Raw genomic sequence first — 21,459 nt, 5'->3', positions numbered from 1 at the left:
CCCACCCTGCGCCCAGGACACCCTCCTCAGCAAGCAGGCCTGATCCTGCACTGCCCTCATGCAAACCTGCCAGAGGGTCAAAAATGAGAAATTTCACCAAGGAAAGGGTTCCCAGGATAATCTTCATTTATTCAGCTGTTTTTCGTTGGAGCCCAAGGGGAGCACACTGGGAGAAAGGGCAGGAGCAGGAGGAAAACAAGCCGCTGCTGCCTCAGCAGCTCTCTGGTGGTCAAGCCCAGCTCAGGCGGTGTCACTGGGCTGCCCTGTCGCTAATACTCTGTGTTATCACTAGCAGACGTGTCTTTTTGGCCCTCAGGCTCAGCTGGGGACCGTGCCTTTTGCCAGCTTTGAGCAATTCAGCGGAGCTGGGGAGAGTGGGGAGAAGGACTCAGAGCAGAAACCCCAACAGCCTCCACACTACCCCATGGCAGACCCACAGGGGTGCTGTGACAGGAAAGAGGACCCCCCCTTAAACGAGGGTGGCCCTTAATGGTCAGTCCTCCTTGGGGAGCCCCTCTGGGGCTCGGTGGCACCCCGTGCTGAGGTGGTGTGGCACTGGTTTGCCCCAGCCACGAGCTCCAGGTCGGGGCGGCCATTTTTGTCTTTGCCCGGCCTGACCTACCCCCAGCAGACACGAACACAAAAAGTAGCTGCATCCGTGCATTACGTAGCTCTCACCAAGTCCTGCTAAAGTAAAGTAAAGAAAACTCAACAACTTTAGTGCATTAGCCTCATTTTAAAAGTATTTATTTGCCGGTAGAGATCCACAAAAGGTTTTTTTTCAAGGTAGGTCTGGGCAGCCTTTTGTTTAAACTTCCTCTGTTCCCGCACAAATGGCATCCACCACTGGCGAGTTATGCAGGCAAAGAATTAAGTGGGGAATCACTTTTGTTCCCTGCATCTGATCTGAATTTTCTTTCTTCCACAGCATGTGATATTTGTTCTCTCCCTCAGGGTACTCTTGTCCTTGGATGAGATTTCAGTGATGCTCTTAAATCCTGTTTGGACAGACTTCCAGCGAGCCACAGACAGCTGAAAGCCTGGTTTTGCAGCGTGTGAGGTAGGGCCATTTAGTACATGTCACGATGAGAAGGCACTGGGAGAAGCTGCTTCTTGAAAAAAGCCCTCACATGTGGTGGTCAGGTTTCCAAAGCAATGCATCACTTTCAGACCTGGAGGACTGCATGTACACTGCTTTGTTGGCTCGCTCCATGGTGTCCCATGTCCACTGCTCACCTTGACAGCCCTTCCAGGAGTTCCTCACGGACACCACCTGCCCCACATCACGTTCAGCCTGGTCCTGTTGATTCAGGAGCTGGCAAGAACAACTGGCAGAGCTCAGCAGCACCCAGAGGCAATGCTGAGGGCTGGGAGAAAGGTGGGAGACCTGTGAGTAAAGCAGGATGGTGACCACAACAATATGGTTCAATAACATGCCCATGGAGGTCCTGAGCTGTATCCTGTGTTGTCCTGAGCACTGATGCAGTTGGATGTTAAATGATTATAAACTTTGGACCCATAGCTTTATACAGGATCAAGCCCTCGAGAAGAAACTCAATTCCTTCTTAGTCTTTCTCTCTCAAGCATGATTTACATCAAGTTACATCTATGCAGAGGTCACTCAGAACAGACAGTAGAAGCTGCAGGTAAAGAAAAATGATCAAAGGAATGTTAAAAAATATCAAATATCCCACAGCAATCTGAAGTAATGGCTCAGCTGCTATAAAAGGTGAAATTAAACAGGACAATCTGTAAAGATGTGCCATTTCATGCCAGATAAAGGAGCTAGCTTCTCGTCTGCTAGACTGTTTTATCATCTGCTCTTCCAAGAATCCATCTCTGCTAGTAATGATGTCAAATAAATCTTCACTAAAATGTAAAAATGTTTATGATTGTACTTACTGACCCGTTCCTTTATTAAATGAGGACAATAGGATGATGCCCTGATATTTGCTAATGGGTTACTCCCATCTAACCTTTCCTTGTTCATTCAGATCATCTGTTTTCATTTCATCATACAATAGCTGCCAATAAAATTAAGCCAATTAAATTAAAGGTCTATTATGTTCTTTGAAATCAGGCGAGACCTTTTTTTTTTTCCCTCAGTCAATGATCTGAGAAGACTTTTGATAGGGCAGCTGGGAAATCTGGAGCAGATTCTCATCTGCTGTAAATTGGTTTAGCTTTTCTGAAATCAATAGAGTGGCATCTGCTTACCCTAGATGAGGGCCCGAACCCTTATGCATATGAAGAAGACTCAAGTCTGCAGTTGTGGCAAAATTTTAATCTGGATTTACTCCTTCATGCAATGTCAAAGTCCTTGTCTGCATAGGGAAGTACTAACAGTTACATATCTAAGTTCTGCAGGTAGGTATAGCATCAGCAGCCAGGTACGCAGTGCAGTTACACCATGATCTTTTCCCGGTGTTAAGTGCCCCTATTCCAGTATAAAATATGACCTTTTAGATTTCATTTTAAATGTGAGCTATTCCCAAGAGGCATAAGTAAGATCAATATAAGGCTCCAAAGTCACATAGTAGTGTCTGCTGCCTGCTTTGCTACTCTGATATAAAACATTTTACTGCATTTTTTTTTCCAGTTGAGGCAAGACCTTAGTATCTCATTCAGTGATTATTTAAATAAAAAGGCAAACAGAGGAGGAATGTTCTACATCCTAGTGAAATCCGCAGCTTTAGCCTTGAAATGCCATTTAATTATTTTAAGAACTAGTTCTGGACATTCCAGCTGAAAACAGTCTTTATTTGCAGGCAACGCATTCACCCTGCCGCATCTCTGAGTGACTTCTCATTTCTGAGCCAGGCTTCCAGTAATTTATTTTATTTATTATTTTTTTTTTTTCGGCGGAAATCAGCTGCTTCTTGGCAAACCTCATTTAGCTAGATCATCGTGATTGAAAAGGCTGCGGCTGATAAAGCAGGGCGCCCGTAGTTTGTTCTCCTGCCTCGCCATGGGACAGGCACTGTGTGCAGGGCGGAACATGCCCCTCGGACAGGATGTGTAAGTGAGGGGGGCCGAACCGCTTCAAATATCCCCTGTGTGACTCACCGGCTGATGTGGTCCCCCGTCCCGTCTCATCTTCTTTTTCCCCGCAGTGCCTCTGGGATGCCTGATCAAAACGTGATGGAAAATGCCCTCTCATGTGGTGGGGTGGGGACAGACGTCTCCAGTCAGCCAGTGGGAGAAGCCAGGTCACAGCCTGGGTCTCCAGCCCAACCAAGGCAGCGCCTTGGGGTAAAGACATCTCAGAGGAGACGTGCAAATCCCCTCGCACCTCCTCAGCAGTCGCAACCGGTTCGTAAGCCATACGTGGGACCGAGGCCGTGGCTTGCTGAGGTCTGGGGGCTGCTGTAGGAGGCTGAGCTCTCAGCCACAGCCTCCAGCAGCCTGCCTGGCGGAAACACTGCGCTGTGGCAATCACAGCAGGGTGCAGGGATGGGGCAGCTCCTTCTGCAGGCATGGGTGAGCAGCAGCCGCTTGTGCAAAAGGCCACGTGCCGGCATGTGGTCATGGGGGAGAGGAGGAGCTGCCGGAGCCGCTGGGGACTACCTGGAGGAGGCTTCCCGCAAGGTGTTGGGCTGCGGTCCCATAGCCTGCTGGTGGGGCGAGGGACACCAGCTGGGGCTGGCCGAGTGGTTTCCTCCCATAGAGTGAGAATGGGACCTGCCTTTCTGCAGTCCCAAGTGGCAGGCCTTGGGAGGACAAAGTGTAACTCTTTTAGAGACCCAGGATATCCTGATTGACCCCTTAGATGGCGTAGAGGAGTGAGCTTGCTCACATCTCCCCAGGAGGCATTTTCCTTTTTGAGTTGTAGTGTCTTCTCCCTAATAATAAAGAAGGGCTGTAGATCTTTCCCATAAAATTCTTACGGCGCTAGTGAAAATTTCAGGAATAAGCCTGGCAAAGGCACCGTCCTTTAACTCACATCGCAGTCCTGGATCTTTTTTTTTTCTATTTGAAAGCGTTGCATCTTTCTTAATACTCTCTCTGAATGCTCTGCCAGAAGACAGCTGCACACCCATAAATCATACCCGTACCGCTAGTAAATCTTAATCTCCACCCCTCTGTTAGCCATCACCCCGAGGAGCTGGCACACACCTAGAAAGTGTTTTATTTGTCTTCCTACAGACTTGATGGCAAAGTTAGCACAGTCCCCACCAAGCCTAGACAAACTCTGCTGTGAAAGAAAGGCAAACAAAGACCTGGAGGGGCTCTTTCATAAAGACTGAGAAGGGAGAAAATGCCTTCCCGCAAGCCTTAAAGCAAACTTGGGAATTAGCACTGAACAGCTTTGTGTGTATTTCTAAGTGAGAGACTTTGTAAGCAAAGCTTTATTTAACTCTCTGCTGTCAGAAATTCAAACAGCGAGACAGCTCCTAACCCTAATTAACTCTAAATGTTTGACATCTTAAAAGCTTTGAAGCACAGAAGGGCTCCCTATCAGCCAAACCTACAGTGCAGACCAGAAGTTTCCGCACTCAAACGTTTTTTATTCATATCAGGCATTGTATAAACTAGATGAAACCGCACACGAGATCCAGCAATGTCTTTTGCTCCTGGAGTGCATTTTTCTAGGATAAAAGCTTTGAAGCGAGCCATCTCTTCCTAACTGTAAGCAGAAAATCCCAACTCCTTTTCAGACCCTGGGGGCAGAAGATCAATACAACAGATAATGCCACGCAGCCTGAGCAAGAGGGACAGGCCGAGAGGAACGAGGAGGAAGGTAAAAATATCTCTTGTGACAAGATCAGGCCTTCCTCTGCGCTGATCTCCTCGCCACCACCAGGCAGGGGACCGGCCAGAGACACCCTGCAGAAGCCTCTTGCCACCACAGTCCTCACTCAGGCTTGAGACTGGCCAAGGAGAGAGAGCTGAACAATCTCTTTCCTCAAAGGATCTTATCACTCATTTCTGGGTTTCCAGCTCTAAACAGTCTCTGAGACTATGCAGACAAGAAGTGGCTGCTCGCTGCCTGCTGATGACCCTTGTACGTGCAGTTTCATCAGCCCTGCGTGGAACCAATTTCTGCTGAACAGTCACAGCTGAGCTGCTGGAAACGCACACCTGTCATCAATTTCAAGAGCCATCAAGGTGAAATTACTCCCGGGAGATCCACACCCCTCCTGTAATTGTCAAAATAGTGGAGTTGTGTTGGGATAAGAGAGGTGTAAAGAAAGACAATACTCGCTTGGCTCTTTATGTGCTGCATCAGGAAAACTTTATCATGTCTGCCATATCAGGCGGATTCTCTGATCGCTCACACCTTTGTAACACAAGAGGTGATTTTGATGAAACTCTTTGTTAATGGTTACATCAGTAGATGAAAAAAATACTGAAAAAACACACACACACACAAAAACGGCGTTTCCCATCCGCAGTGAGCATATGACAGTAACTCCCACAGAGTGACCTCTTTCCAGAAGTGAAGCAGTGGAGCTCGGACGCCTGGATTTCATCAAAGCAGCAGGCAGCTTTACAGCCACTTCCAGTTGCTCACACGGAAGCAGCATCTTGAGATGCTTTACTGCCCTCCGGCCACAGGTGGATGCTGCCTCTCGTCGCATGGAGCCTGGGAGCCCCAGCAGGAGAGCCTGGTGCCAGCAAGACAGACAGGGAGGGGATGCTAGCAGCTGGCGTGCTCACAGCAGGCATGGTGTTTGACCAAGAGAGGCAGCAGCAGAATGGCTTCTTCATCTCCAGATCTGCCTCGTGCCTCTGATTCACTCACAACGGTGGGTTTTGAGAGGAAATAGGAAGATAAAAGTAGAAACTCAATGAAGGAGATAATCTGAGTTTGGATATAGTGGCAAGCCAGCAACCTTTCCCTCGAAGAATCACTGTCTTCAAGGTGCCCCCATGAGGGCTAGCACCAAAAATGAAGTGTTGCTGTGGTAAGGGTGATCCCAGGGCTGTGGAAAACAGAGTGCCATGTTTGGGGTTAGATCCTGCACAGTACTGGGCATGCAGCCGCGGCTCCCACACACGGCACCCATGCACCTTGGGGGCCTGTCCAGCACCCATCGTGTGCTGGGGACAGATCCTGCAGGGCATCCCTGGTGTCTCCACCGAGTTCCCTTCAGGGAAGATCGCGGAGCCCTCTCCCTGAAGGCTTTCCCCTGGAAGAGTGGAAAACCACCAGCAGCTGTCAGCAGGGAAGTGCAGTCATTGTAAGAGAAAAGGAGGATGAGATAATGCACGGACGGGGGTGGACTGCAGCGAGAGGGAACAGCAGTCATTTTATAGTCTGATTTATCGAGCTGGGGTGATTTACGACAATATCCGTAGTGCAGGGATGGAACCACAGCTTTCGGGGGGTGACGTGTCCCAGCTCAGCGCTAACAGCTGGGGCACGGGTCTGTGTCACGGGTCCCCACTCTCCTTTCTGCCAGGTAGACCAGACTCCTGGGCTGTGTTGTGGTTTATTTTTTATTCTTTCCCTTTTGTTTGCTAATATAAACAAGAATCCCATGGCATTCATCTGGGAGCAAAAGCTGAGGGTGCAAAAATCAGATGTTGCAAGGCGTACAGAATCACAGGGCCCGGCAGCACTGCACCGATGTGTCCGCGCTTTTCCGAATCCAGAACAACTGGGAGAGACTCGGCTAACCCTCTGCCAGACGCAGGGACACGTGGTGCCTTGTAAAACTCGGAGCAGAGAAGAAAGCGAAGGGGGACGGTGCAGCCCAGCTCCCTTCAGGTGCAGAAGTGTGAGATATAGCGGGTGGCCAGCACAAGGTTTTCTCTGTCCGCGTACACATTTATAAACGCACACGCAGGCACACAAGCGCGTATATTCAGGTAGAAGTATTATTCAGACAGAAGTCTAATTTTAAGCCGATGATGCCCATTAGAGCAAGACGTAACCAGCAATTTGGAAGCATTTCGAAGCATTTCCTTTTGTGGGTGTAGAGCCGCCAAGTGGCTCTGTAGAGGCAGCAGTGCCTCTCTCACTGGGGGGCTGTGCAGCACGGCCCCAGAAGGCAGGATGGTGCCTCCACTTCGCCCTGTGCCTTCCCCTCCACGCCAGCATCAGGCAACAGATAGCATTTGCTGCGTTATCACCTCCTCCTGCCCCTTTCGCTGGGGTTTGCATCAGCCCGAATCCAGCCGGGCTCATTTAAACAGAGCTGTCAAAGAAAATGTCACCGTGTTTTCCTAAGCACGAAGGGATCTGGAGAGCCTCGCGTGGCAAGTAGCAGTGTAAAACCCTCTTGCTTTACAAGCACAATCTTGCTGATGCAGACTGTAAGACACATGCCGAGGGAAAGCTGAACGGCCACCTGGAAAAAGCATTAACTCGAACTACATCCATTTTCTAATGGCATATTGTGTAGGTAACAAAACGCCCACAAATAATTTCGGGACCAGGGATGTTCCCCCTTCCAATTGTTTTCATCACGGGGGCCGCCTGGGCTCTTACGTGCGCTTTCGGCTGCCGCTGTGAAATATGTGTTCCCTGTTTGTTCTTGTTCTGCCTCTGCAGGAAATCAGGGACTCTGGCTTCCTGCAGGCTGCAGATGCCTTATTCTTTGTATTCCCCAAATAGGAAGTCCTGGGGTCATTCTGCCAAATATATGGAAACTCGATTTCATTTCGACGCAGGATTAATCACTAGGAAGTGTCAGGACATTGATGGCCCGATAACGAGACAGTTACAGCAGAAACCTTTTATGGGCACCAGAGCTACAGCGTTTGGCGACCGGCACGGAGCTGCAGGGCCCTGCATCAAGCGGGGAAGGAAGGCTACCTGATGAGAATTAACCCCGGCAATTGTGGTAGCCGTGGTGTTTTTGTTTTTGTTTTTTAATGCCCTGTAAACCTCACCAAACTTTTATTCCCCCCTTAGATTTTTCGGAGGAAGGTCGATTGCTCGTGATGACTAACCCCAGTTTTTGATGACTAAGCTCTGTGTTTTTGCTCTGCAAATCACAACAGTCTGCATGCAGCGGGCGTCCCCTCGCTTACAAAGGGCTGGCGAGCACACACCTCCGCCCAGCTGAAGGAGAGGCTTCTGCTTTGCACCCTCGCGAGGCCCCATCCGAGCAGGTGAGCTCCTGCAGGCCCCATCTCTCCGACTGCCCCCTGCTCAGCTCCTTAGATGTTTTCACACTTTTTTTTTTACCCTGAGGTCTGGTTTTAGGGACAGTTACAACGTTATTTTAGCGTGACACGGGGCCGTGTTCATCCCAGCTGGAGCTGTGACAGAAACGCAGCTCTGCAAGTGGTTAACATGCTTTATGGCAAGCCATTAAGGCAAAGACAGGGTTGCCTGAAGTGTTTCATGTGTAAAATGTCACCTCCTGCCTGAGAGGACGAGGTCTGCCCAAATGTTAGGCTTTGCAAAGACGGCACACCCCTAAAAACATGCTCGGATTAGCATTTTCTTGGAGGAATAGTGATAGGGGAGGGGGGAATCTCCTTCACCGACAGCAAGAGCTCCTTCACAGGGACCGGCAGGCACACGGTGCCTGCTCTGCAGAGCCCCTACCAGCAGCTGAGCTCCCTGATTTATGTCAGCGACGGCTCCTAAGGGAGGCTGAGCTTTTATGTGGAAGGGGGTGATTCGGAAGATTTATTTTAACGTCCTCCCTGAATGAAATAAGCTGTATTCTTCCGCTGGTCCGAATTCTGCTTACTGCGTGGCTTTTCCTGGCCTACCTAACCTGGTTGGGGAAATAATCGCTTTTTCCCAGCAAAACTTCTGAACGTCAGCTTGACTGGAGAGGCCGATGCAGCAGCAAGCGCACATAAGGGAGGGCAGCCTAGCAGAAATGAAATATAAAGGCGACAAGAGGCAGGAAAGTGGGTTAAAAAAACAGGCAAGGAAAGGATTCTCAATTGTAAATCACTTTTGTCATGGGCAAAACCCAAAGGAAAAAAAACGTTAAACAGCTTATTAGAGAAAGAATCATGCTAAAAGCCTGTCACAGGCTGACTCCAAAAGAAAGACGTCAAAAAAAGGAGAAAATGTGGTCCCGAAGGACATGTCCTCCTCAGAAACGGCCCGGCTCTGGAGGACACAGCAACTGGGAATGTGAAGAAGCTGAGAGACCCGGGATAACAGATCCTGCTGAAATCTGTTGAGATATCTGTTTCAGTGTTTAAATCCTGAGCTGGAATAGACAAAATACGTGAGGAACAGCATTTCATCAGCTGAAGGGTTTCCCCAGAAGCCCTGGGCAGGTTTATGGGGTGCACACGCGTGGATCAGCCGCAGCCCGTGGTGGTGGGTGCGGACAAAGGGGATGTGTCCAGCCTCGTGCCAGCCAGCTCCAGCTGCTCCAGGAGGAGCTGGCACCAAGGAGGAGCCTTCAGGGCCTTCCCCAGCCCTCGGGAGGCTGTTCTGGCACTGATGCCTTCTGCCATGGCCCTTAAGGATGTCTCCATGCAGCTGGGAATGGGTAAAGGGGTGAGGGCTCCAGCAGGGATATACCAGGAATAAGGCGAGCAGCGAGCAAGAATGGCATTTCGCAGAAAAGAGGCAAGGAGCGGGATTTCGACACTTGTTCCCTGCTCCATGCCAGGGCAGGAACTGAATTTTGGATGGCTCCGTCATGGGGAGAGGAGGGAGGAGAAGGGAGCAGGGGAAAGGGCGAGGGGAGCACATGGAGAAGGCAGGAGAGGAGCCCTCGGTGGCAGCCAGCACCAGCTGGGGCGAAGCCAGCATGGTCAGGCGCGAGGAGCACTTCATCCTCAGCATGGCCATTCATCTCCTCACTGTTTTTTAAAAAATACATGTATTTATAGGACCGCTCAGGGTCGGGAAGCTCTTTGAAGCAGTGTCTGGCTGTCGGTGGCCGACCCCGATGAAGGCAGGAGTAACTCGGAGTGCTGCTTGCACACCAGCTCCCCTGGTGTCCTCCCGGTTGGATGCCATCGGGACTGCTCTCACCCGACCCTACACTGCTGTCACGTTGATGTAGCTCCAGCGATGGCTCTTACAGACCTTGGCTCACCTCCCAGAGCAATTTAGGGGGGCTTTCTCTTCCTGCCTTGACGTTCGTCTTTAATGGCCATCAGCTTGTGGAAGTGTGAAACCTCCCAGCTTCGTGATAGGAAATTCTTCAAATGAAGGTGCCTTCTCTGTCCTCCACGCCATCCTTGGAGCTACGCTTCTACCCTAAGGTGCCCTTGATGCTGTTTGCTGCTTGCACAGCACTCCAAAAAGCGTACTGCCCGTTTCCAAAACCCACGAATCGCCACGAGGCAGCACGGGGGGGACTGAGAACAGCAGCGTGCGGCTTTGTCTGATCTGGTGGCAGGGCTGCTAAGTGCCCCGAAAGCTGATTTACCGTCTCGTTGAACCAGGGCCTGCACTGCCTGGGAAATTTGGAGTAACGTTTCCAGAAATACCTAAGGGCTCATGATGATTTTTGCTGCCAAAAAAAATTAATTTCCTTCATTTCCTCTTTTTCCTCCCACTTTCTCCCCTTATTCCCATTACTGTTTCAGGAGCAAAGAATTGATGTCATTGCCACGAATAGCTCTGAATTCATTTGCTTACAGTTTTGGGTAGGGAGATTTTTTTATTTTTTTACTTTTTTTTCCACCAGAAGGTCTTATTGCATTCTTTCTCTCCTCCTTCCTTCTTGCACCTATGCCCGGCCTCTTCCTCCCTGCACTAGCACCTCGAGACTCCCCCTCGCCACTCTCCACGTGGAGGCATCGCTACTGAGTCATCCCTCTGCATCCAGCCCATTGCTAATCCACCTCATGCCGTTCCCTTCACAAGGGTTGCTCACTCCTCCTCCCCACATCCACCCCAGCGGTCCATGCCTTCAGCATCTTCACCCTCAGTCGCCCCTCTTACCCGCCTCTCCGAATTTTCTCTCTCCTTCCTCTGGAGTCTGCATTATTTAAGGCGGTGCCTGCCCCTTTCCCCTACCTGCTGTTTGTCTGAGGGCATCCCTCAGATGTCCTCCCAAGCTTCTGGCCTTTATTTTCCCTCACACGAAAGTCGCTGCCTTATCCTCATCCTTACAGTCACTGAGGGACAGTAGGGATGGGCTTGGCAACTTCTCCTTCTGATGGCTTTCCACGGGAAATATATTTCCCTCTGTGGTTTCTGCTTTTGTTTCCCTGCTCTGCTCCGGGAGCCAAAGTCCCGAGACGTCCTCCCGGAGAGGAGGCAGCCCTGAAGGGGCTGATAGCTACAAAGCAGGAGGCTGCGTGAGTTTTTGCATCAGGGTCAGGAGCTCCTCCACCGTCCCCTACCAGCCTCTTCGTGGTTCTTGTCAGAGCGCAGAGCGGAGGTAAAAGACGGGTGGGGAGCAGGGTACGGCTCATCCAAAGACCCTTCTTTCAGAGGTGTCTCAGCACAGCCTGTGTCGCCACGATGTCAGATGGCACCCAAGTAAAAGGGAGAGTTATAGAAAAAAAAATTAAAAAAAAAAAAAAAGGAAAAATGTGTTGAAGTGGCAACAAACAATTCGGCCAATAACAGCAACAACCTTTCAGCAACTATCCCGGCACCGGCCATTCAGCCGGTCACTTTTGCTGCCATTTTTATTAGCCACATAGGATGGAGGTTATACGACCCTATCCGGGTTACATTGTTAAACCAGGAAAAGATACGACAGCAAAACAGTTTTTCTGTGGCTTAATTAAATGGCCTTGATCCAAACCCCACTGAAGTCAATAAGGAGCCTTGCCGCTGCCCTTAACGACTTTGCATGACTGAATACTCCCAGCAGGGCTTTAATAGGGAAAAAAAGAGCGAGGTTCAAGCTGCAAAATACAAGATAGACTCTGTACAGCAGGAAGCTGCTGACGTGCTTCCATGGCATAGGTAGCTCACTGGTGGGAGAAAGGAGGCTCTGACCCGATGGGAGAGCTGCGGGGATCCGCATCTTTGTTTTCTCTCTGTGGACTCCAGGAGCCATTTGTGATTTACATGAATAAAACATCTATTTTTTAATTATAAAATTAAGTGCTGAAGCAAGTAGAAACACTTCCCCAGACTTCAGCAGGACGGCGATCTCCCTGGGAAGGGCTGGCACTGTGCAGGGCACACTGTTGCACGCTCTGGCCTTGCCGTTGCTTCGCAGACTCCTTTCTGTAGATGCTTCTTGTTTATAAGTAAAAGTACTTAGATTAACGTCGCAAAAACAAACAGTCTAATGTTGTTACATTTTAAGGGCACATTAACTCGAAAGAGCAGCCAAGTTTGTTGACTAAAATGATTTACACAACTCTAAGGCCACTAAACAACTATTTCTCAATGTCTCATCAGCTGCGCAGGGGAGCAGGAGCTAAAAATGCCACGGCTCAACAAACAGTTCTGTGTTCCCGCTGTTGATAAGTACATGATGTTTCTTTGTAAATAAAAGGCTGTCAGGGGTTGCTTTAATTAAAAAAAAAAAAAAAAAAAAAAAAAAAGAAAGAAAAAAAAAGAAAAAAAAAAGAGAGAGAGAGAGAAAAAAAAAAGGCAACACCACAAACAAATAAATAACATGAATAATTTCTAGGCATGTACTGTCCTCTTTCCCTCCTTTCATTTCCCTCATATGACTCCATTAAAATATCCCCAACAAATCCTCTGCACTATGCCCAGGATTCCCAAATTACCTCCAAACAGGCTTCTGCCTGGCCAAGAGGCAATCCCTAGTGTGGCTGATATAACACTACAGCCCTTCGGTTGGCAGGGACAGGAATGCCCACCTGTCACCATTTACATGAAGGGATCATCTAAAGTGCCCAGGTCACCTGAGAGATGCTGAACATCCTCCACCACCAAGGATTTGGAAGAAATTAAAGTTTATTTTAGAAGTCCCCATCTAATGCCCGTTGAAGGTGGACATTGATTAAGAGCTCGGTCAGGATTTCTACTCTGCCCATCAAAGGCAAGTGCCCAGGTGCCTCACCAAGGAAGCCGGATAAAGAGGAGATGTTTTTTAACAAAGCAGGCGAGGGAGGTGTAAGACAAGCAGATGGAAACTGAATTCAGAAAAAACATTGTGCTAGCAGACATCTAATAGCGACAGCAATCAATCAAGGAGCTCATTACCGAGGGACACTGTGCAATCCCCATTTCTTGATGTCTTTACATTGATAGACTGGCAAAACTGTCCTAACGGGACACTATTCAACCAAAAGGTGTTGTGCTTGATTTTAGGACCTAGAAGATAAAAAAGATTAAAAGCCTTCCACTCTACAAAGGTCAAGCAAGGTGAGCACAAAGGATTTTAAAACATTGAAGACTATGAATGGAGTCATTGAAATGCCTCAAGAACTTTTAATCTCTGTCAAAAATGTAGGAGAAGCGGGGTGGGAGAGCATGTCTTGCAGCAGGCAGGGAAAATACCAAGAGGCACTGCACAGCTCCATCTGGTTTGGTAATTTCTTCGGCCATGGCTACCAAACAACAAAGACATCCTCACTGGTGTGTTGACTCCAGCAGGTCTAGTGAGGCAAGAGCCCTGCCAGCTTTCACAGCTACAGAAGGAGATGAGAACCACTGTTTAATGTCATCCAGTCACATAAAACATAAATATGTCCTAGCGGAGGTATGCAAAGTACTCGCCTTACTTCCTCTGCTACGCCAGCTCAGAATGTGTTGTGCTGCTGCAGTAAAAATGGTCAAACTACTGACTGTCAGATCTGGGGCGTACCTCTCCTATCTTACACTGTCTGTCTTTTCCCTTGGATTTCCATCTGTTCTCTGCAGGGAGCAAGAAAGCCTCACTGTAAGTAGACAGACGTCTCGCAGACTCGGTTCTCACTCGGGTCCTACATCCTTACTGTGCGTATTCGTTAACACAGCTCTGTTCTGCCACACAAAGACGTCTGGTCTTCTGCCTGTGATATGGTTATTTGCCAGAAATGATTTCAAATAGAGCAGGCAGCGAGCCTGTCACTTAGTTTTCTGATAATTTTGTTCTGTCACCCTGAGCCAAAATGATAACATCGGTGCTCAAACAGCTCCTACACAGACGCTGTCTGAGACCCCTTCTCCTCCTGGAGGCTTGCTGACCAGCACAAGACAGAGCAGGAAAACACCGCTTTGAGAGACATTTGGCAGTATCTCTGGGATGCAGGGATAAGGCCATGCGCTGAACTCTTTTTACATAAACACCAATAGGGGATAAGTCAGAACTCTTGAAATCGGTATGTCACCTTATTTCAACATCCAGCTAAAGTTTGATGTGAAAGTTCAGTCAGAGCTGTATCTGGCCCCGTGATTTATAGTGTTTACTGAACTGGGGAGCCAGCATGATAGTAAAATATCCCAGATATCTCTTTAATCTGCGTAGTTTATATCCAAAATCATATTTAACTGCTGAAGGATGGGGAGGAGGGAGAGTTACATTTTGGACTGTGTTTTATGCTGTGCTTGGAGAGGAGAGGAGAGGAGAGGAGAGGAGAGGAGAGGAGAGGAGAGGAGAGGAGAGGAGAGGAGAGGAGAGGAGAGGAGAGGAGAGGAGAGGAGAGGAGAGGAGAGGAGAGGAGAGGAGAGGAGAGGAGAGGAGAGGAGAGGAGAGGAGAGGAGAGGAGAGGAGAGGAGAGGAGAGGAGAGGAGAGGAACACATCCATGGGGGAGGGCAGAAGCCTTGGGATTTCCCCCCAGATGTGTGCCATAGGGCAGGAGGCTCAAATGAGAAAGGCATGGGCCAAGCTTGGCACATGAAGCAGCTCAAGCGACTGCCCCTCCCTGGGAGCGAACAAACCTCAGCAATTCAGTAATCCTCCCCCTGGGACATGTAGCTATGCATCTGGATTTTTAAACACCATTTTTTTTTACATTATTTATAATATAAACACATGTATGCACATAAAACTCGAGAGACCTTTTCTTGAAGATGTTTAAATATGGTTGGGAAGCCGTCCCGCTTCCCTGCCGGCAGGGCCCCGACATGGCTCTCATGTCCAGATGATGGCGCTGACTTGGCTCTCCTGTCCTTCCTTTCTCCACCGATGTCTTCAAGAGACAGTGGAGGTTTTGTGCTTGCTCCAGTCCCTTAGGATCTGCTGGGGCAAGGGATGAACCTCCACAGGGGACACTGGACGAGGTGTGTCCATGCTGACCCCATGGCAGGAGCTCTGCCATCTCAGGGAGTTGTGTGAAGAGGGAGGCCTGCCACCCATTGGTGCCATGTCAGGAGTGGCAGGACACCAAAGTGCCACAGGTCCCAGCACAAAGCTGCTGCGGGGGGCACAGGCACGACACAACACCTGGCCCAACACCGAGGCCCACCCACAAGCGCAGCGTTGGCTTGTTGTGATGGTGACAGGACCGAACAAGGCCCATGGCTTCTCCAGGACACCATGACCAAGGCACGGTCCGACGGTCCTCCCTGAAAAGCCGGCATTTCCCGACTTTGAGTCCTGAAAACACTCATCACCGGACACTCGAGGAGGCAGACCCGAGTGATTAAACCAGCAGGAAAATGCCAGAGAGGAGATGATTTCACTGCACTGCTGAAAGCACATTTCGGCAGATAAGCCTAGCAACAGGGGCCCTGTCTCCAGGCTGGCTCCCAGCAAGGAGCTCCTGCTGCAGCTCCCTGTCAGCCCACCGCACTGCTGCGGATGAGTGAGTGAATGAATGAAGAAATAAATAATCTATCGCGGCCTTCGTGCAATAAGCCAAATATTAGCATGTGGCTCTCAAGACGACCTTTATCGAAGGAAGCAGCATTTACAGGGGAGAAAATTTATCTAAAAATAAACGATTATCGCTCGTGTATACATAGAAATACCGAGGGCAAGATATGACTTTCTATAACATGAAATGACTCATTTTCCCCCTGAAGTTTTAGTGAGTGTCGAAGATATGCACTTCTAAGAGTGAATCACTCCAAACGGCCACTGGGTGACTGGCTGGGATTGAACTAATCTTGGGAAGGAGAGCTGACGTAAGAGCCATGGGACTGGGAATGCACAGGCTATTTGCAGGGCAAGGATGGCAGGCATTAGCACTCAGTTGTCACTAGTAAATCTTAGATTGCTTTGACAGGTGGCAGATTGCGAGACGTGAACGGCTACAGCTTCCAGGGGAACACTCTTTTCATGGAAAGTGGGATGAGGCCAAGGGAACAGCCCGTATTTCTTTTTTATGTATGTGCGCAAACACACACACACGTGTATATATAGCTGTAAAAAATAAAGCGTATCTTTTATGGATAAGTAAACTAACTTGAACCCTCGTTTATATTTGCTAGCTAAACCCAGGAGTAAGAGCTCAAGCCTTCTGGAAGCAAAGCTCAATTGCCAGCCTCCAGAACAAGCCAAAAAAAAAAAAGTTATGGTGAGTTATCTACAAGCCTCATTAAGCACGAGAGAATCCAATGGCTCCCCAGATATTCATGGGAGAGCGTGAGGCTCGATTCAAACCACTCCTGGGACAAGCACTGACCAGATTGTGGTGCCTGAAGTGTTTTCCAGCCACCCCTGTGAGTATACCTTACATACACATAAATATCAGCTTCGTGTTGGATCCATGTCCAGAGGAGGGAAGTGAAAGAGAAGCAAGCCATGCCTTTTCAGACGAGCTCATGGCTTTCAGCAGTCTCCCTTTACACACTGCTTACAGCAGCCTGGCTGATAGGGAAGGAAAGATCCCAAGAAAGCCCTGCCATCCAGAGGAACTCAGCCGCCTCCATAAGCAATGGAAGCACAGCTGTAAGCAGTAATGTAAGCAGTAACAAATGCCAGCCATGCAACTGATCACACAGTTAAAACAGGCTGCAGCAGCAATGCACCAATGCTGTGTAAATGGCTGGACGTGCAAGCTCACGTCGTACTACCAGCTGCTTGTAGCCCCCTGCCTGATGGATGTGTGGGTGGCTTATACCTGGTGAATGCAGTCGCTGAGCTGGGCTCTCACACACGCTTTGCACCTTGCTAAGGAGCTGCCTGGTATGGCTGGGTCTTCTGTTCTCCAGCCCCGTGGAGAGCAGCCAACACGGCTTGCCCTGCATTTCGTAGGGATGTTTGTGGAAACAAGTGACACTGGGGTACAAGTTTTGCTGTGGGCTATAAGAAAACATGAAAATCGAGCCAAACTGATTCAAGCCAAACTTGTTACGAATGAATGTTTCCTCAGAGGACAGAGCTGTCAAGCAGAAGGTCTCTCGGAGAACAGGAGAAACCTCTTTTGACTCACACCATCTGCCAGAAAGGATGAAATACTGGAAGGAGTTTGAGAATGACATGCGGGTATTCCCAGCACTGCCACGGTGATTTTGTGTGACCTAGGTGCAGTGGTTTGGCCCCTCTTTGAACCGTAACCTCTGCCAGCCCTCCCAAGGCAGAGACGACAGGAATGCCTGCGGTTTCACCCCCTCCTAGCACACCAGACAGGTAGGGATTTTAAGCCGATGAATTATTTGCTGCAAACATTCTTTTCCACTTTGCTAATTGTTCCCATACCCGCTTGGGCGGCTGTAAATGTGTTTGCGATTATTGCAGAAGAGAGGGATGCAGCTGTGCTCCAGCCCCATGCAAACCCTTCAGACCACGAGGCTGCAGTCAGCCCCTGTCCCACAGCACAGAGCTGTGCAGCTGCACATCCACAGCTGCTGAAGGGAAAGGGCCAGCCTCTCTTATAAGCCTCACACAGGAGCACAACAGGAGGGCAAACCACTCGTTTTTTTGCTGACATGGAGTTATTCAGTTGCACTTCCCAGTCCCATGGTACCTCGTAGCCAAAGCCACAAAGAAACCCCAAACTAACCTGATGAACTGTTCCAAATACTGGTATGTTTTCATTTCCCCTTCCTGAAAACAGTCATATAAAAATCACATGAAGCCCTCTAGCCTCAAGAAAGTGGAGCCCTCAACAGCGAGTAACTCGTGGTTTCTGAAGAAGTGAAAGTTTCTGGGTTCTTTGGGGAAGAATTTCACCAGCTCTGCTCTTACTGTGATGCGGCTTATCTAGAGGGAAAGATACTGTACACCAATACAGACAAACTGGTTTCCGCTCCCAAATCTGTGATTCCAGACAAAGTGGGTAAGTGTTAACTGCAGTTTCCATCCTCCAGCAGAGGACATTCAGAGGACTGTCATACCAATGGGTGAGGAGACTTCAGAAACCACACAGACAAGATCTAAAGCCTTCACATGTGAGGCTAGGGACTTCAGCGTGACATGCTTATTTAACACGGAGCCAGGTTTGCCGTCTTACAGCATGCAATAGTTGATACCTGAAGGACAGACTCTGGTATGAGCAATTTTGGTTAAGTATATTCTATTTTCAATGCCTGAGATCCTCCTCTGGAGAATAATTAACTATGCGATATATGGTCTTAAACAGCCAGGAAAGAGATTGAAAATACAGAAAATTGAAAGGAAATTATTTCAAACCAGAGTGCTTTGACTCTGGAAACTAAGTTATAAATGCTTTTGAGAACCTGCATTTATTACTTGCAATAAATAACTTTTCTTCCAAACACGCCTTTGTGTGAGAGACAGATTAGCAGTGCAAGTGGAGCATATTTCTGCTGTGCAGAAGTTACTTATTTTAGAATAATGGACGTCACAAATTGGCCCTGCATAGCAACACTCATTGGAAAAAGATCACAGCTCCACTTAACACAAAAGTGCAATCTTGAAGCCCATTGAAACTGAAGTGTCTTCACAGGGCAAGCACTGAAGTAGCGCCTCGTTTGCGTAAAGCTGGACAATTGCTCCTCTTCCGTACACAAAAACCTGCTTAGATATCTGCTGTGCAGGGGGAAGGGCTCCTTAATCACATTACAGAAAATGAACATCCCAAGGTTAAGTCCTGGTGCTGCGGAGTACTTCGGTGCTTTATAAAGTCATCTGAACAGGATTTATGCCCACAGATCTCCACGCTGCAGTGAACATCCGGAGCTTACCTTTAAACTCGGGGGGGATGCTTCTTCCTTGTAGGAAAAGCAGTTCTGAAAAACAAATTTAGATACATAAGGTCTGATTCTGCACCACATTAAGCCTGTTTTACAGCTGTGTCACTGCAGTGAAAATCAATGGAGTGACCCACTGGTGAAAAACACCACAAAGTAATGATGAGAATTAGCCCAGGCTCTTTAGAAGGCAGTTCATGTAGCCATTCCCTCAGGTTTTCTCCAAGTCCATTATGCTAGCTGTGGTGTGGCAAGTGCATGTAGGAAAAAAAGGCCGTGAGATGGCAAACCCATCCACCCTTGTTCGCCTGTTTTATGGCATTCCTGTCTTTCTGCCTTTGCATCATAACTCTGCTTTCCTTCAAGGAAAAGAAAACGATCAGACCTAGATTTACGCTCGCTAAGTGAGCTTGCTTTCCTTGCAGTTTTTTTTTTTTTTTTTTTTTTTTTTTTTTCTGCAAGAAGCAATTACACCTGGATTTGTTCCACTGCTTCTTGCCATCCTGGCAGGACAGCCGGGAGCACGGGCCATAAGTGAGCGCAAGGAATAAGTGGGAGCAGGGGACGGCTGCTGATTTACAGCAGCGGAGGCTCTGTCTCACGAGGCTGGCTATCAGGCATGGCACTTCATTTCTGGAGCCTCCACTGACAGATGTGGAAAAAGTGCTCAAAATACTGCAGACCCTCTCAAAGTCACCTTGAAAGCGTGTGAGCAAAAAGGGGGCAGCTCCTCCGCTGCCACGTGTCCATCCCAGTGCCCGCTGCTCCTCCGGGATGCCCTGCTTGGGGCTGGATCCAGCCCCACCAAAAAATTCATCCCAAAATTTGTTACGGGCTTGGGCACAACAATCCCGAGCAGCAGGAGGGCAAGTTAGGTGCTGGGACTCTGCTTGGTGCCACCAGGCCCAGCTGGCTGTGGAGGAGGCTGGCATGAGAGCTGGCAGCAGAGAATTGCACGAGCTGGGAGCAAAGGAAAGCCTTGATCAGCACAGAATTGCTTAAAAGAGGGGGTCACTCCTGGGGCCATGGCCCTGCAGAACTGCGAGGGGAAAGGAGACAGAACAACCAAGCAAAACTGTGGGGAAGGGGCAGGGCAAAGACCAGGACAAAGCACTCTACAGACGGACCAGCTGCCTCCCAGACCCACGGCCCTGTGTTTGAGGGCCATGCCCATGCTGGAACAGCTGTGGGGCAGGGGCACGGGGCTTTTCCCTTAGATTAATGACTGATTCAGAGGCCACGCAGCTGTCGTACCATGCGCCCTGTTCCCATTTTAATTTTAGCAGCCTCACATACCTCCTGGGCTACTTACAAGGTTAGAAACGGGGGATTTCCAAGGGGAAGCTGCGGGCAGCCAGCCTGGCAGAAGCCCTTCGCTCTGGAGATGGCACAGCTACCTGGACATCAGCAGCTGGAAGATAAATTAAGGCTCTGCGAGGCGGCTGCGTGTCACCTGCACGGGGCTTCTGGTTTGGTGTCGCTGTCCCTGGAGGTAAAGATGGAGAGCCATGACTTCTAGGAAAACGGCAAAGCACGAAGATCAACTGCAGGAATTCACTCGGAGACAAAGTAATGAGGTAGGGAGGAAACTGTGCCTGCAGGACTCCCCTGTTAATCTGCGGCTGGATGAATCGCTCCTGACAGCGTGCTCAGCTTGTCTGCTGGCAGCGCGGTGGGCTGGAGTTTTTCTGCAGTGCCCAACCAAGTACGAGATCCATCGTGAGCTTGGGGGGACACGGGGATGGATAAGGGAAAGATATAAATAAGGGACATGCCGGGAATGGAACAAGGTAAAAAGTTGGCTTAGTCAGTGTGGTAGCTAGAGGGAAATACAGGTAAACACAGCTTGCCCATTTCTAATTCAGACACTTCCTTCCTTCACACACGAGGAAGCAGCCAGAGGAGTGAGTTTGCCCACCTCCTTCCTTACCATCAAGCCACACTGTATTATATTTAGTTGAACAGTCAACAGCGGCACTGACCTTTAAAGCACTATACGATCCTCTGTAACCCTCCTGTTTAATACAAGAGCCCTCTATCCTAACAACAGGCAGCTGGAGACACCGAGGCTGTGTCTGTAGCAGTGCATCAGACATGCCCAGGTCTGTCCTCTGGCACTGAGGCTGGCCGGGATGGGATGTTCCACGTCCTGGCTATTGAACTTTCTTCTCTGTCACACCAAGGCAGTTTCATCTCAAATGCCTATCGGGAATGGGATCCAGGCCCCGCTGGCTTCCGAGCCATGCCTGGGGAACATCTGAAGGACCACAGGCGTGCTTCAGACATCCTAACAATTTCAGAGCACAGATGACTCAGCCATAACGTCTGGGAATGTGCCCTGGCACCACGTAATCGTGCAGCAGAGAAGTAGCTCGAGGTGCTGGAGCACTGCAACTCCATCTAAAGCCAGGGGACAGCCTGGCAGCCCGTGGCAGCCCGTGGCAGCCAGCCCTTCTGCTGTCGGAGCTGAGCACCAGCACCCACGGCACCGAGGGCACAGCAGCTTTCTAAAGCCTCTTTGTTGAGACGGAGCCTCTCAGGCCACAGAAGATGTGTCAGCATCACCACCCCAGAGCATGTCTCCTATCTCCTACTAGAGAGTGGTGTGGAGCCTTTC

At 49.3% G+C, this 21,459-nt stretch overlaps 1 long non-coding RNA gene across 1 annotated transcript; it reads right to left on the bottom strand.

The window, feature by feature from the left end:
* Positions 1 to 17,978: 17,978 nt before the first annotated feature.
* On the bottom strand, positions 17,979 to 21,072 carry LOC309877385. The gene is made up of 3 exons (XR_014317355.1): positions 20,825 to 21,072; positions 20,155 to 20,328; positions 17,979 to 18,881 (listed from the first exon to the last, which is right to left on the bottom strand). It is a non-coding gene; the product is annotated as an uncharacterized lncRNA (long non-coding RNA).
* Between the last annotated feature and the right edge of the window lie 387 nt (positions 21,073 to 21,459).

Source organism: Aythya marila, assembly GCF_965140915.1.
Source record: "Aythya marila genome assembly, chromosome: 1".
Lineage (NCBI taxonomy): Eukaryota > Metazoa > Chordata > Aves > Anseriformes > Anatidae > Aythya > Aythya marila.
The sequence above is the reverse complement of the archived record's forward strand: the minus strand, read 5'-3'. Positions and strand labels throughout refer to the sequence as shown.